This window comes from Rattus norvegicus, chromosome 7 (assembly GCF_021556685.1).
Source record: "Rattus norvegicus strain SHRSP/BbbUtx chromosome 7, alternate assembly SHRSP_T2T, whole genome shotgun sequence".
NCBI classification, from domain to species: domain Eukaryota; kingdom Metazoa; phylum Chordata; class Mammalia; order Rodentia; family Muridae; genus Rattus; species Rattus norvegicus.
This window is the reverse complement of record NC_141540.1, coordinates 12,704,310-12,719,088: the sequence shown is the minus strand read 5'-3', so window position 1 is coordinate 12,719,088 and position 14,779 is coordinate 12,704,310. Positions and strand designations below refer to the sequence as shown.

Here is a 14,779-nt window from a genome sequence, read left to right as displayed (position 1 = left end):
TAAATTTCTCATGACCTCTGCATGAAAAAATCCTGAAGATGCACTTACTTCCTTGTAACCATAACACCTTTCACCTCCAGTTCTGGAGAATCCGGATTCCTCTCTATCCTGGTCCACAAAATTGGATACCATTTATTGATTGAAGTTGGTTACAGATGCTGTGGTAGAGAGAAGCTCACTAATATGCTGTCTTCATTTTTTTCTATGGAGCAGATGGGTTCAGCCTTCTTGAAAAAGACTGACACCCAGCTAGCTCATTCCAGTTACTTGAGTTGTGGCTTCTTCCTTTAAATACCCCTTCTCCCATCTACTGGGTCGAACTCCTGTGCCCCTGTGTGGGATATGAGTCCTGACCCCAGTGCACTGGTTGTTCCTATCGATAAACCTCTTGTGATTACAGCAATGACAGTCTCTCCTAAATTCTTAAGGGGGTAGCATCATGCCGAGATTTGAGTGAGAGTCTCCCTGCTCTGGGGGATCTTTCAGTAGAAACTTCTCCTTCATATAGTTATAGGGTCTCCAGTATATGCAGATCATTAAACAATGTGTATCGGATTAATCCTCCTGCCTCACAAGTCAAAGAAAGCCCATTCCATTAAGACAAATTTAAATCACCAAGTGGTATTCACCAGACACCAGCAATTTCAATAAGGCACACCATACATTGCAAACACCTCTCTCAGCTGCACATCGATGGCCGAACAGCAACACTTCCCCAGCCTTCTGTGGTGACATTGGCTTATCATGTCACCCGTTTGTGAATTAGAGACAGGGCATCAGTAGTTTAAACCAGTTTGGTCTATGGCAAAGATTCTGGTACAGGAAGTTATCAGTATGAGATGATGATGACTCATGCCAGACAAGTTCATTAAGGAACACAGGTTTGGGTCGTGCGGCTGGTACGCTGGCAAAGGAGGTGGTGCAGCCACTTCGGTGCTACTCTCACTGTGAGCATTACAAGCTAGAACCGAGTAAGCGGGTTGGCCATCATGTCAGGTTACAGGTGGTATGGAGGAGAAACCATGGTATATGTTGGAAACCTGGGAACTGGCGCTGGTAAAGGAGAGTTAGAAAGGTCACTCAGTTACTATGGGCCCTTAAGAACTGTATGGATTGCCAGAAATCCTCCAGGATTTGCCTTTGTGGAATTTGAAGACCCTAGAGATGCAGAGGATGTGGTTCGATGTCCTGCGCGACCTCGCCAGCAAGAATACACGGGGACACACGAGTCCTTACTGCAGCTAAAACGTTTATTGAATCTTAAGGAGAGGCCAGGCGCGCCGGCATGGCGCGGCTTATATACACCCTAGCGCGGCTTATATACACCCTAGCGCGGCGCATCCACACCTGATTGGTTGCTTACCCATGATCTCATTAAGCACGCCCCAGAGTGGGCAAAGACCTGGCATGAAGGCACTCTTGCACATGCGCACACAGTTAACTTCCTGAAAGGAAGTCGGCTGGCGTGGCAGAGGCCAGCGCCATCTTGTAATGGCAAAGCTATCTCGGCCTTCCACGTGGGGCCAAGTGGAAGCCAGCACCATCTTGTGGTGGCGAATGTTATTTCGGCCCTCTACATCTCCCCCTTATTGTTTTATTAATAACAATAAATTATTGTCTAGGCTGGTCTAGGTCTAGGTCCCTGCAGTTACGTCCATCTGCTGTGGCTCCTGTCTTAGGTCGTTCCTCTATGTCACAGCCTTATCCGTCGAAGGGTAACCCTATCGCCACCAGGCCCCGTGTCTTAGATTGGTCTGTGCATGAGGAAAGTTGCCCGTCTCTGGATACCGCAGTGCTGTGTGACAGTAACTGTTAAATGACCTAGGGTGAACTCTAAAATGAGTTCTTTTCTGGAGTAGTGTAACAGCTACTCCCCAAATATTAAAGCTCATTTTGAGAGCAGAAGTTTGTAGTAAAAATTTCCATATACACTGAAAGATTTAAAGTTCTAACTTTTTACATTGAAGAAGCAACAAAATTACATGATATAAGGCTGTTAGCCATTCTTAATGATATCACTTTATGGGCTCTCTAAAATTATAAGCAAGCTCACGAAATGAATACTCAAAATCAATCCTCTAAATCTATCTTGAAATGGCAGTTGGAGTAAGCAAACTGGCTGTAATGTTCTCACAAGTTCCAAAACCTCATCAATCCTTTGTAAATCCTGTAACAATCTCTACCTGTTTGATTTTTTCTTAATTACAAATAAGTTTGAGTTAATCAATGTAACACTGGCAATCCTTAATCACAATCTTTCAGTTCTCCTTGTACCACCAGAGCACAGCCACAATTTTGGAAAGTCACCTGAGTTCTGAGTACTGACTAGGCAGCTGTTCTTGGGGCAGTGGAATCAGCATCAAAATACAAATAGCTTCAGGGCAAACCACAACTTTGGAAAGTAAAACTCGACCTCCAACAAACGATCTAGTCGCCAAAATCCAGTCTCCAGTCTATCCTTCATGCTACAAAGTTTGACTGCCAATTCCTACATATGAACGCACGATGGCTTAGTCTCCAGTACCTCAACAAAGAGACACTGTCCTAAATTCTTCTAGAAGCCTGGTTTCTAGAGTAAGAATTCCATAAAAATATTACCTCAATTTAGACCTGTTTCCCTAGGTTGGCTCATGCCACATGTTGTCTACAATGACTTCATCCAAATTACCAGTTTTATGTCAACTTTCTGTTACCAATATTATACATTTTTAACCATATCCAATAACTTGAAAGCCAATAGTCCATAACCAAGGCAAGTAGATCATATTTATACATTTAAAACCAATGAGAAACAAAATTGAAGTGGCTACACATATCTTTAATATTTAGACCAAGCACCATTTTTACCTTTTTAGCTATGATTTTAAGAGAAGCACCTTGTCACCTGTTCAGTCAAATAATAAGTCAGGGATTTTTCTAAGAGAAACAGCTATCAGCTCTTGTACCAAAGAAGCTGAGGAGCTGCTGGCGCCTTTAAGATCAGCTCGTGCAGATGCTTAGCCCCTGGGCAGCTTGTCCAGACGACTTAGGCTTCTAGCTAACGATGTAGGCTGCAAAAGCCAATTGAAACTTTTTATTTATTTGTTCCTTTCTTGAAACGAGTTAAAACCAAATCAAGATGTGAACAACCAGCAGATAAAGTTTTTACCATTTTTTTCTTTTGAACATGAAACATAAAACATTTAAGCAACAAGAAACAAAAACCACAGACATAAACTGACATACAGGGACAGCTTGGTGCACCAAGGACAGACAATAGACAAAGAGGGAAAAAACCAGATGGTGTCAGCAGAGAGGTAGGATTTCCCCTTTCCCACCATTTCCATGGTGACTATCCACTCGAGTGGAGTTGATATGGACGATGGGTTGTCTCAATTCCTGGACTAGTCCATCAACGTGTTGAAACCAAATTCCTGTAAGATACTGAGATATATTACGGGATATCTGAGCAGCACGACTGACATTCACAAATGGTATGGAAGTGAAACACAGTCCTGAATATTTTTACTCACAACCCAATTACATTAACTCCATCAAGCTGTGCATGGGCATTGAGATGTCCTTTTGTTTGATTCTCCTGAATAAATTTTCAGGCGGTCTACCTCTATCAAATCTGATTAGTATGACTCTGTGAAGCTCTTCTTCATAGCGAGCTGCCTCATCTTCTAAATCCTCTTCTTCAGAGGAACTAAGCTCATCTGTCTCTGAGCTATCAAGCTCTAAAGCCTTTAATTCTTTTACCGGATAAAGACTTCTCCTTTTCAAGACCTTTTTCTCCTTTCTCTGTTTCATCTCTCCCGGGTCGTTTTTTCCCCAATCTCTCGGCTCCGCAGATCTGAAGTCTTTGGAAGGGACTGTCTGCTTATTTTTATCTTTTTTCCTTGAGCTCTTTTATTTTTTACCCCACCCTATTTCTGACATGCCGTCCTGCACCTCCCCCAGTGCTCTCTGCTTTGCTATTACAGCTGGGCGGCTCCCATGCGACCTCTGACACTGTCTGGCAGCAGCTAAAAACTCAAAGGCCAATAGAGAAAGCATGAAGCTGCTAAAACGATAACAAAAACTTCTGCTGCATCTAGCAGGGGAGTGAAGTGGAACAGATCAAGACTAAGCATGTCTCTCAGGGTCTTACCCGCGTCCTGCAGCTTTTTGGATTCTCTCCGCGGATGGAGGACCTCTTCCCTCGGCGCCTGGCGATGGTGTGGCGTCCCGGGTTCTCGGCACCAAATGTCCCGCGTGACCTCACCAGCAAGAATACACGGGGACACACGAATCCTTACTGCAGCTAAAACGTTTATTGAATCTTAAGGAGAGGCCAGGCGCGCCGGCATGGCGCGGCTTATATACACCCTAGCGCGGTGCATCCACACCTGATTGGTTGCTTACCCATGATCTCATTAGGCACGCCCCGGAGTGGGCAAAGACCTGGCATGAAGGCACTCTTGCACATGCGCACACAGTTAACTCTCTGAAAGGAAGTCGGCTGGCGCGGCGGAGGCCAGCGCCATCTTGTAATGGCAAAGCTATCTCGGCCTTCCACGTGGGGCGCAGTGGATGCCAGCACCATCTTGTGGTGGCGAATGTTATTGCGGCCCTCTACAGTTCGAAGGTTGGATGGGAAAGTGATCTGTGGTTCTGGAGTGAGGGTTGAATTATCAACAGGCATGCCTCGGAGATCTCGTTTTGATAGGTCACCTGCCTGTCATCCCTTTGATCTTAATGATAGATGCGATGAGTGTGGTGAAAAGGGACATTATGCTTATGACTGTCATTGCTATAGCCCACAAAGAAGAAGCAGGTCACGATCTAGATCACATTCTCAATCCAGGGAAGGCAATACTCTCACTCACGCAGCAGAAGCGGCGGAAGGAGGTCAAGATCAGCATCTCCTAGACGATCAAGGTCCGTGTCTCTTCATAGATCAAGAGCAGCTTCACTCAGAAGATCTAGGTGTGGTTCTACAACAGGATCGAGGTATTTCCAATCCTGTTCAAGGTCAAGATCAAAATCCAGGTCTATTTCGCGACCAAGAAGCAGCCAATCAAAATCCAGATCTCCATCTCCTAAAAGAAGTCGTTCCCCATCAGGAAGTCCACGCAGAAATGCAAGTCCAGAAAGAATGGAGTGAAATTCTCAAGTTCACCTGTTAGGGAAAAGTTATTTTGTTTACATTATTATAAGGGATTTGTTGTGTCTGTAAAGTGAAACCTAGGAAGGTTCATCAACCATCAAATCAAATGGATCTAGATTATTCCTCTGTAAAATCCACAGCAGTAAATATGGTTTTTGATGAATGTATTAACATCTTATGGTCTGGAAATAGAAGTTTTTATTTGACACTTTTAAATAAAGTGTTTCTAACTAGAAAGAAAAAAAAGAAGTGCAGGTCTGACACAATGTTTGCAGAGGAAAATCAGACAAAATCTGCAGAAACCAATTCAGCAATGCTGACAAGAATACAGCATGCCTCAGACTGAACACAGGTGGCCTTGGGACTGATAACCAAAGGCCAAAGAGCTAGGTTCCCTTGACTCCTTCAAGACCTCCTCAAGCACCAAAACAGACCTTGCCAAGTTGGCCCTTGGGCAAGCACCTTTGAGAAAGTCTTGGATTGGCTCCCAGAAATAAATGGCAGGAGATAGGTGTTAAATCATTCTTAAAGTTGTTTTCTATGTGGTCATATTAGAAATAACTTCAGGGTGGCCAAGAAAGGGGCCAGCACTGCCATTTTAGTGTCTGGAAAAGGAACATTTTACTCGTCATCTCGAGGCTATGTTCCTGCCCTAAGCAGAGGCTCCATTGGTTTTTATTCTAAAGAAGGTGGTGGCTGTATCATTTCCCCTTTGCCTTGGACCTCACCTCAGTCTTACTCATTTGGAAAGTCTAGGAAGAATTGCTGTATCAGATATGAGGAAGGAAGGGAAAAGAGGCCCTGCTCCAGCCCATTAAACTCCTACCAGAAACAAGTGGATCTTTGAGGAAACTAAGGTTTTATTGGGTAGGGATGTTAAAAATATTTGAATTTCTTAATACAAAAACAATATTAATAGTATTTGATGGAAAATACTCATATTTTATGTTTTAACATATATTTTTGTGTTTTCTATAAACAGTGTTTTCTTTAATTTCATTTAAGATGTCAGCACTATGTCCTGTGTTCAATCAAGAAAGTACATGAGGGGGTAGTACCTATTTAGTGCTAGTCGATTCAATAATCCTTGATCTTGGCCAGTTCTCCTTGGAATGTCAGGCCAGAGATTCTGTTCTGTTGGTCATGGGGATTTTCCTCCAAACAAGCTATCACTACAACTTTTAACTTCTCTCCTTCCCACAGCTCCTAGAATCACTTAGCTCAAAGATCAGAGCTCTGAAAACACTTTTGGGATCATTGAGCTCTTGTAATGATGAAACTGTTCAGGCCGTTAGCTTTTTTTCTCCTTTCTTTAACTTTGGAAGCTGCTTGCTTACACTTTGTACATACTCAGGTAATAATTATTCCTTCTCAGGTGTCTGATGGGGTTGAATATTAGACAATTATAGTCTCCCACATAAGACTAAAGTGTTTAGGATTTAAGAAAATGTATTAAGGTCTATGCAAGTTATAATAAAGAATGATGTAGACATGGAATTTAAACTCACCAAGAGAATAGGTTATAGAATCAATATAGACTATATATCCAAAGTGTCCAAACAGAAAGCCTTTCATTAACTAAAGGGGGAAATGTAGACATGATGCTTTTGTGCCCTGTGGGACAAAAGATTTTATATCATTTGTATTATTATTTGTCGTTTATATCTTTGAATTATCCAAGTGCTGACTTCTCTGGCCCCATATCTGGTATCAATCCTTACTCTAAGTATCTCCTGCCTTGATGTTGTATAAGTATCTCTCACTATTTATTCTCTGATTTTGAGTAAAAGCTTACCAGCCTATTACTGAGCAGGGGAGAGAATGGGTCAGGAATTCATCCCAGCCAGGAGAGGGGGAGACAGAGAGAAAGAGAAAGTGGAGATTACCCAGGGGGAGAGAGTCCAGAAGAGACCTTGAAAATGAGATAAAATGCAAGCGTGTTGGAATTTCGACTGTTAAGTAGCCAGATTAGTATAGAAGATTAAAACACAATCATAACTACTCAGTTATTTTGCCATTAAGCGTCTTAAATAAATACGTTATCCCAGTCTCAATTATTGAGGAACTGGTTGAGTTACAAGACAAAACTATTAAACAGAAGTGTCCCAGCTGCAGGCGGAGACTGCACCATGGCCCCAGACCCCTGGTTCTCCACTTACGATTCTACTTGTCAGTTTGCCCAAGAAATTGCTGAGAAGATTCAAGAACGAAATCAGTGTGAAAGAAGAGGTGAGAAGACACCTAAGCTTACCTTGACAATCAGAACTTTGTTGAAGAATCTGAAGGTAAAGATCGAACTCTTGAAGGACTTTACTTCTAAGAGCTATGTTGACCCGCCAGGTGACACAGCTGGAGGGGGATCGAAGAAAGAACCTTCAGGATGACCTTGTCACCTGAGAGAGACTGCTCCTGGCATCATTTAAGAATGAGGGTTCCGAGCCGGATTTGATCAGGTCCAGCCTGATGGGTGAAGAAGCAAAGCGAGGAACTCCCAACCCTTGGCTCTGTGAGGAGCCAGAGGAGACCAGAGGCTTGGGTTTTGATGAGGTCCGGCAACAACAGCAGAAAATCATAAAAGAACAGGACGTGGGTCTTGATGCCCTTTCCTCTATCATAAGTCGCCAAAAGCAAATGGGCCAGGAGACTGGGAATGAACTGGACGAACAGAAAGAGATCATCGATGACCTTGCCAACCTGGTGGAGAACACAGATGAGAAGTTCCGCACTGAAGCCAGGCGAGTGACCCTGGTGGACAGAAAGTCAGCTTCCTGTGGGATGATAATGGTGATTTTATTGCTGCTCGTGGCTATTGTGGTCGCTGCAGTGTGGCCAACCAACTGATAGTAATAAGGGGACCACCCGTTGTGACACAGCCAACGATGAATGAAAGCCCAGCACTCTTTTGGAACAAAACACCTGCTCTCAATAAATTTTCCACGCTCCCAGCAAAAAAACAAAAAACAAAAACAAAAAACAAAAACAAAACTATAATACACTTATTAAAAATCCATTAACATAAACTCTCATTCTTTGTTTCTTACATGACTGACACAATTTTATTTAAACAAGAATCGTTCTAGATGTTTTCATTCAGGAAACATCCAGCCATCTAAGACCATTTCCATATTTCAGTTTTCCTAGTATTTTCTTCCACTTACTAGTATTCCTTGTCCCCTCGTCTCTCCCTCACACAATCCCTCTCCTTCTCCTCTGAGAGGGTGACTGCATTCTGACACATCTCTACAGGGTTAGACTCCTTTCCCACTGAGGGAAGACAGGTAGCCTAGGTAGGCAAATGAATTCCACAAACAGGCAACAGGTTCAGGGACAGAACCTGCTCCAGCACAGGTACCTGAGGGTACCACAGGATGACTAACCCTATGTGTAGGTTTATTTCTGGGTCTTTAATTCGATTCCATTGATCAACCTGTCTGTTTATATATAGATACCATGCAATTTTTACCACTATAGTTCTGTAGTACAGCTTGAGATCAGGGGTGGTCATCCCTCCAGGAGTCCTTTTATTGTTCAGGATTGTTTTAGCATTCCAATTTTTTTTGTTTGTTTTTTTCATATGAAGTTGGGAATTTCTCTCTCAAGGTCCATAAAGAATTGTATTGGAATTTAGATGGGAATTGCATTGAATGTGTAGACTGATTTTGATAAGACATTTTCACTATGTTAATCCTCTAATTCACGAGAATGGGAGATCTTTCCATCTTCTGAGATCTTTCTTAATTTCCTTCTTCAGGAACTTGAAGTTCTTTCATACAGGTCTTTTGTTTGCTTTGTTAGAGTTACACAAACATATTTTATGTTATTCGTGGCTATTGGGAAGGGTGTTGTTTCCATAATTCCTTTCTCGGTCCATTTATCATTTGTAGAGATGAGGGCTACTGATTTCTGTACATTAATTTTGTGTCCAACTACGTTGCTGAAGGTGATTATCAGTTGTAGGAGTTATCTTGTGGAATTTGGGGGGGGTCACTTACATATGCTATCACATTATCTGAGAATATCAAGCAATTCTGTCCCTTCCTCTCTCTGATTTGTACTCTTTTTACATCATCATTAGTTATTTTATTGCCCTAGCTAGAACTTCAAATACTATAATGAAAAGTGGGCAGTCTTCTCTTGCCCCTAATTTTAGCGGAATTGCTTTAAGTTTCTCTCCATTTTATTTAATGTTGGCTATTGGATTGATGGTTATTGTTTTTATGATGTTTTATGCACCTGGTATCACTGACCTCTCCAAGAATTTTAGCATGAAGGGGTGTAGTATCTTGTCAAAGGCCTTTTCAGCATCTAATGAAATGACCATGTAACTTTTTCTTTGTTTATTTATAGGGTGGATTACATGGATGGATTTTCCTATATAGAACCATCCCTGCATCCCTGCAATGAAGCCTATTTGATCATGAAACGTGATGTGTTCTTGGATTCAGTTTGTGACTATTTTATTGAGTATTTTTGCATTGATATTCATAAGAGAGATTCTTTTCTGAAATTCTTTTTCATTGTGGAATATTTGTATGGTTTAGGTAGAAGGGTATCTCTGCTTTCACAGAGTAAGTTTGGCAGTGTTCCTTCTATTCCTATTCTGTGAACTATTTTGAGGAGCAATGGTATTAGCCATTTTTTGAAAGTGTGGTAGAATTCTGAACTGAAACCATGAGAACTTCTTCTTATTGCCCCAAGGCATAGGAAGATTAACAAATTTATCAGATGATCCACTTGTTTGATGTCTGGAGAGATACTTGTATTCTCCTCCTTTTCATTGGAGACCAAGGAGAAGAAAAAGGATGTTTGGTGTCTCCATGTTTAAAGATGTGACTCTGAAATACTTTTGACCTCAGTGAATTCTCTTTGTGTTTTTATCTATCTGATTTTAGCCTGTCTGTGCTTGAACTTCACACAGTCAAACTTCTGGAATGCATATATAGAACTTCACATTCCAAAGAGACAAGGAAGGTTTCGATGGCTGTGCGTTAGAGAATGTTGGCTACTTTGAAAGATAAATTTCAAATAGTCCCTTTGAACATTTCCTTAATGCCAGGTAGTGGTGGTGAACACATTTAATCCAGGCACAGCAGAGACAGAGACAGGAGAATTTCTGTGAGCTTGTTTATGTCCAAGCAACTAAAAAAGTGAAAATGAAAGCAGAGTTCCCTGGGGCATGCTGGGGCAGAAACAAGAATGGTCATCTCCAAGGGAAGAGATGAGTCTTGAGTGTCTTACGGAAAAACAGGCATGGAGATTACCAGTGGGGTGCGAGGGTGTGAGAAGAATTCAGACTCAGTGTCTGAATGCTGAGTGTACCCTGAATCCGAAGTCTCCAGCTGTCATAGCTGCTCACTAGCAGCAGCATGTCTAGCACCCAGCAATCTATAATTTTGGTTCTCTTGGGATGTGTGCTCACATCAATTGCCTTGTATTAGTCATGTTCCTAATAATCTTTGGAAGACAGACTTTCTAGAGCAAAATAATGTCAGCAACAAGCAGAAGATATAGGAAGGGAGCCCTGGGATGGAAGAACAATTCTGTACTGCAAATAGCATGAATAAAAGCCCTGGGGCAAGAAAGCTGTTGGAATGTTGGAAAGCCAATGACGAGTCTGAGTGTCAGGAGCACAGGGACAGTGAGGCAGAGAGGGAGAAAGAAATAGAGGAAGTTAGGTGGTATGTCATCCCAGGGAGCTGCTTCTTCACACACAGACCACAGGTCATGCAGCCTCCTCACTTCTGTTCTTCTGCAGGAGATCTTCTCTGGCATCGAATCTTCGCACAAGCATCCCTATTATCTCGTGCACTCCCCAGCAGGGGATAACACATGAGGTGGTGTTTCTAGGTCTGCACATTCTTGAATGTGATGTAGAAACCCATTAGACCATAGACTACCCCTATCTCTCATTTTACTGGTGTGCTGGTCAGAGCCTGGATGGTTTCTTCTTGGGGTCCCTTGCTCATCATGGTTGGACATCAAGTTCTTTCCATAAAAAAATAGAACCATGAGATGTACAAGGATACATCAGGGAATACAACATTGGACTCTCAACCTTGGGCTTTTCACAATACATATGCTTTTCCCTGTAAAACAGCTCCTTGGTCCTTTATAAGTTATTTACATAAAGCCTACTCGCTCTCCTTTATCCTGGCATTTTCTTACATGTATGGTTTGTTTCATGGAATCCAGGTGGGACAAGGTTTCCAGTCTTTCTTTTCAACTGTCTGTTCTTATCTGTTCTGAGACAGTGTCTGATGTAACCCAGGTTGACCTCAAACTCTGCAGTGTAACTGAGAATGACCTCAAACTCCTGAACCTCTCACTGATGCTTCCTGAGTGTTGGATAATAGGAGTGAACCACTATTCCTGGTTCTTACCATACTGAATATGGAAGCCAGGGCTCTAGGCCTCCTAGGCAAGCACCCTACAAACTAAGGTGCAGCCTCAGTCCCTGGATTCTTTCATATATTAATCTTGATGCCTCTCGCTGCACATCCCTCTGTTTCTCACACAATTTTATAATAACACACTTGTCAAAAAAGACATTAAAATGGACTCTGGGATCCATTTTGAAAGTACAGAAATTATAATGTATAAAAGTGGTCCTCCCTCTGGCTATTAATCTGTTGCTTATAAGGACATAGAAACTGAGTACCTTGGCTTACTTATGTAATTTTATCACTTAGAATTATGAGGCAGAAGGATTCTATGAATTCCAGCACAGTTAGGTAGATTGCAGATTTAGGACAGTTTAGGATACTGTGAGATATCCTGCATCAAAATAAATGAAAATATATATGAAAGAAAGAGGATAGCCTTCCTAAACTGTAAACTAAGAATTCATTTAAATCTAGTTCTTTGGTGTTTGTGTATGAGAACAATTATTCCTGACAGAAGATTATCTTTGTCATTACAAAGCACATGGATAAGAACTTGATATTGTTACATCTGAAAAACTGCATTTCTGTATTTGTTTACTATACGTGTGTGTGTGTGTGTGTGTGTGTGTGAGAGAGAGAGAGAGAGAGAGAGAGAGAGAGAGAGAGAGAGAGAGAAAGAGAGAGAGAACTAATGCTGCAGGGTAGGAAATGCCTATTGAAACAGATGGAGCACTATCGAATTCCTTCTATGAAGCCACAATTACTCTTATACCTAAACCACACAAAGACCCAACAAAGAAAGAGAACTTCAGACCAATTTCCCTTATGAATATCGATGCAAAAATACTCAATAAAATTCTGGCAAACTATTTTACCAAAAGCAATCTACAGATTCAATGCAATCCCCATCAAAATACCAATCCAATTCTTCAAAGAGTTAGACAGAACAATTTGCAAATTCATCTGGAATAACAAAAAACCCAGGATAGCTAAAGCTATCCTCCACAATAAGAGGACTTCAGGGGGAATCACTATCCCTGAACTCAAGCAGTATTACAGAGCAATAGTGATAAAAACTGCATGGTATTGGTACAGAGACAGACAGACAGACCAATGGAATAGAATTGAAGACCCAGAAATGAACCCACACACCTATGGTCACTTGATTTTTGACAAAGGAGCCAAAACCATCCAATGGAAAAAAGATAGCATTTTCAGCAAATGGTGCTAGTTCAACTGGAGGGCAACATGTAAAAGAATGCAGATCGATCCATGCTTATCACCCTGTACAAAGCTTAAGTCCAAGTGGATCAAGGACCTCCACATCAAACCAGACACACTCAAACTAATAGAAGAAAAACTAGGGAAGCATCTGGAACACATGGGCACTGGAAAAAATTTCCTGAACAAAACACCAATGGCTTATGCTCTAAGATCAAGAATCGACAAATGGGATCTCATAAAACTGCAAAGCTTCTGTAAGGCAAAGGACACTGTGGTTAGGACAAAACGACAACCAACAGATTGGGAAAAGATCTTTACCAATCCTATAACAGATAGAGGCCTTATATCCAAAATATACAAAGAACTCAAGAAGTTAGACCGCAGGGAAACAAATAACCCTATTAAAAAATGGGGTTCAGAGCTGAACAAAGAATTCACAGCTGAGGAATGCTGAATGGCTGAGAAACACCTAAAGAAATGTTCAACATCTTTAGTCATAAGGGAAATGCAAATCAAAACAACCCTGAGATTTCACCTCACACCAGTGAGAATGGCTAAGATCAAAAACTCAGGTGACAGCAGATGCTGGCGAGGATGTGGAGAAAGAGGAACACTCCTCCATTGTTGGTGGGATTGCAGACTGGTAAAACCATTCTGGAAATCAGTCTGGAGGTTCCTCAGAAAATTGGACATTGAACTGCCTGAGGATCCAGCCATACTTCTCTTGGGCATATACCCAAAAGATGCCTCAACATATAAAAGAGACACGTGCTCCACTATGTTCATCGCAGCCTTATTTATAATAGCCAGAAACTGGAAAGAACCCAGATGCCCTTCAACAGAGGAATGGATACAGAAAATGTGGTACATCTACACAATGGAATATTACTCAGCTATCAAAAACAACGAGTTTATGAAATTCGTAGGCAAATGGTTGGAACTGGAAAATATCATCCTGAGTGAGCTAACCCACTCACAGAAAGACATACATGGTATGCACTCATTGATAAGTGGCTATTAGCCCAAATGCTTGAATTACCCTAGATCCCTAGAACAAACGAAACTCAAGACGGATGATCAAAATGTGAATGCTTCACTCCTTCTTTAAATGAGGAAAAAGAATACCCTTGGCAGGGAAGGGAGAGGCAAAGATTAAAACAGAGACTGAAGGAACACCCATTCAGAGCCTGCCCCACAGGTGGCCCATACATATACAGCCACCCAATTAGACAAGATGGATGAAGCAAAGAAGTGCAGACCGACAGGAGCCGGATGTAGATCGCTCCTGAGAGACACAGCCAGAATACAGCAAATACAGAGGCGAATGCCAGCAGCAAACCACTGAACTGAGAATAGGTCCCCTATTGAAGGAATCAGAGAAAGAACTGGAAGAGCTTGAAGGGGCTTGAGACCCCATGTGAACAACAATGCCAAGCAACCAGAGCTTCCAGGGACTAAGCCACTACCTAAAGACTATACATGGACTGACCCTGGACTCTGTCCCCATAGGTAGCAATGAATATCCTAGTAAGAGCACCAGTGGAAGGGGAAGCCCTGGGTCCTGCTAAGACTGAACCCCCAGTGAACTAGACTATGCGGGGAGGGTGGCAATGGGGGGAGGTTTGGGAGGGGAACACCCACAAGGAAGGGGAGGGGGGAGGGTGATGTCTGTCCGGAAACCGGGAAAGGGAATAACACTTGAAATGTATATAAGAAATACTCAAGATAATAATAAAAAAAAAATTCTGGCAAACTGAATCCAAGAGCACATCAAACAATCATCCACCGTGATCAAGTTGGCTTCCTCCCAGGCATGCAGGGATGGTTTAATATACGGAAAACCATCAACATGATCCATTATATAAACAAACTGAAGGAACAAAACCACATGATCGTTTCATTAGACGCTGAGAAAGCATTTCACAAAATTCAACACCCCTTCATGATAAAAGTCCTGGAAAGAATAGGAATTCAAGGCCCATACCTAAACATGCTAAAAGCCATATACAGCAAACCACTTGCTAACATTAAACTAAATGGA

The 14,779-nt window shown here is 41.9% G+C and overlaps 2 pseudogenes across 1 annotated transcript; both read left to right on the top strand.

Moving 5' to 3' along the window:
* Positions 1 to 989: 989 nt before the first annotated feature.
* Positions 990 to 5,198, top strand: Srsf7-ps7 (serine and arginine rich splicing factor 7, pseudogene 7; annotated as a pseudogene).
* Positions 5,199 to 7,248: 2,050 nt separating this feature from the next.
* On the top strand, positions 7,249 to 7,978 carry Stx8-ps2 (Syntaxin 8, pseudogene 2; annotated as a pseudogene). The gene has a single exon (XR_015624429.1). The product of XR_015624429.1 is annotated as a Syntaxin 8, pseudogene 2, transcript variant X2 (transcript).
* The last annotated feature ends 6,801 nt before the right edge of the window (positions 7,979 to 14,779 follow it).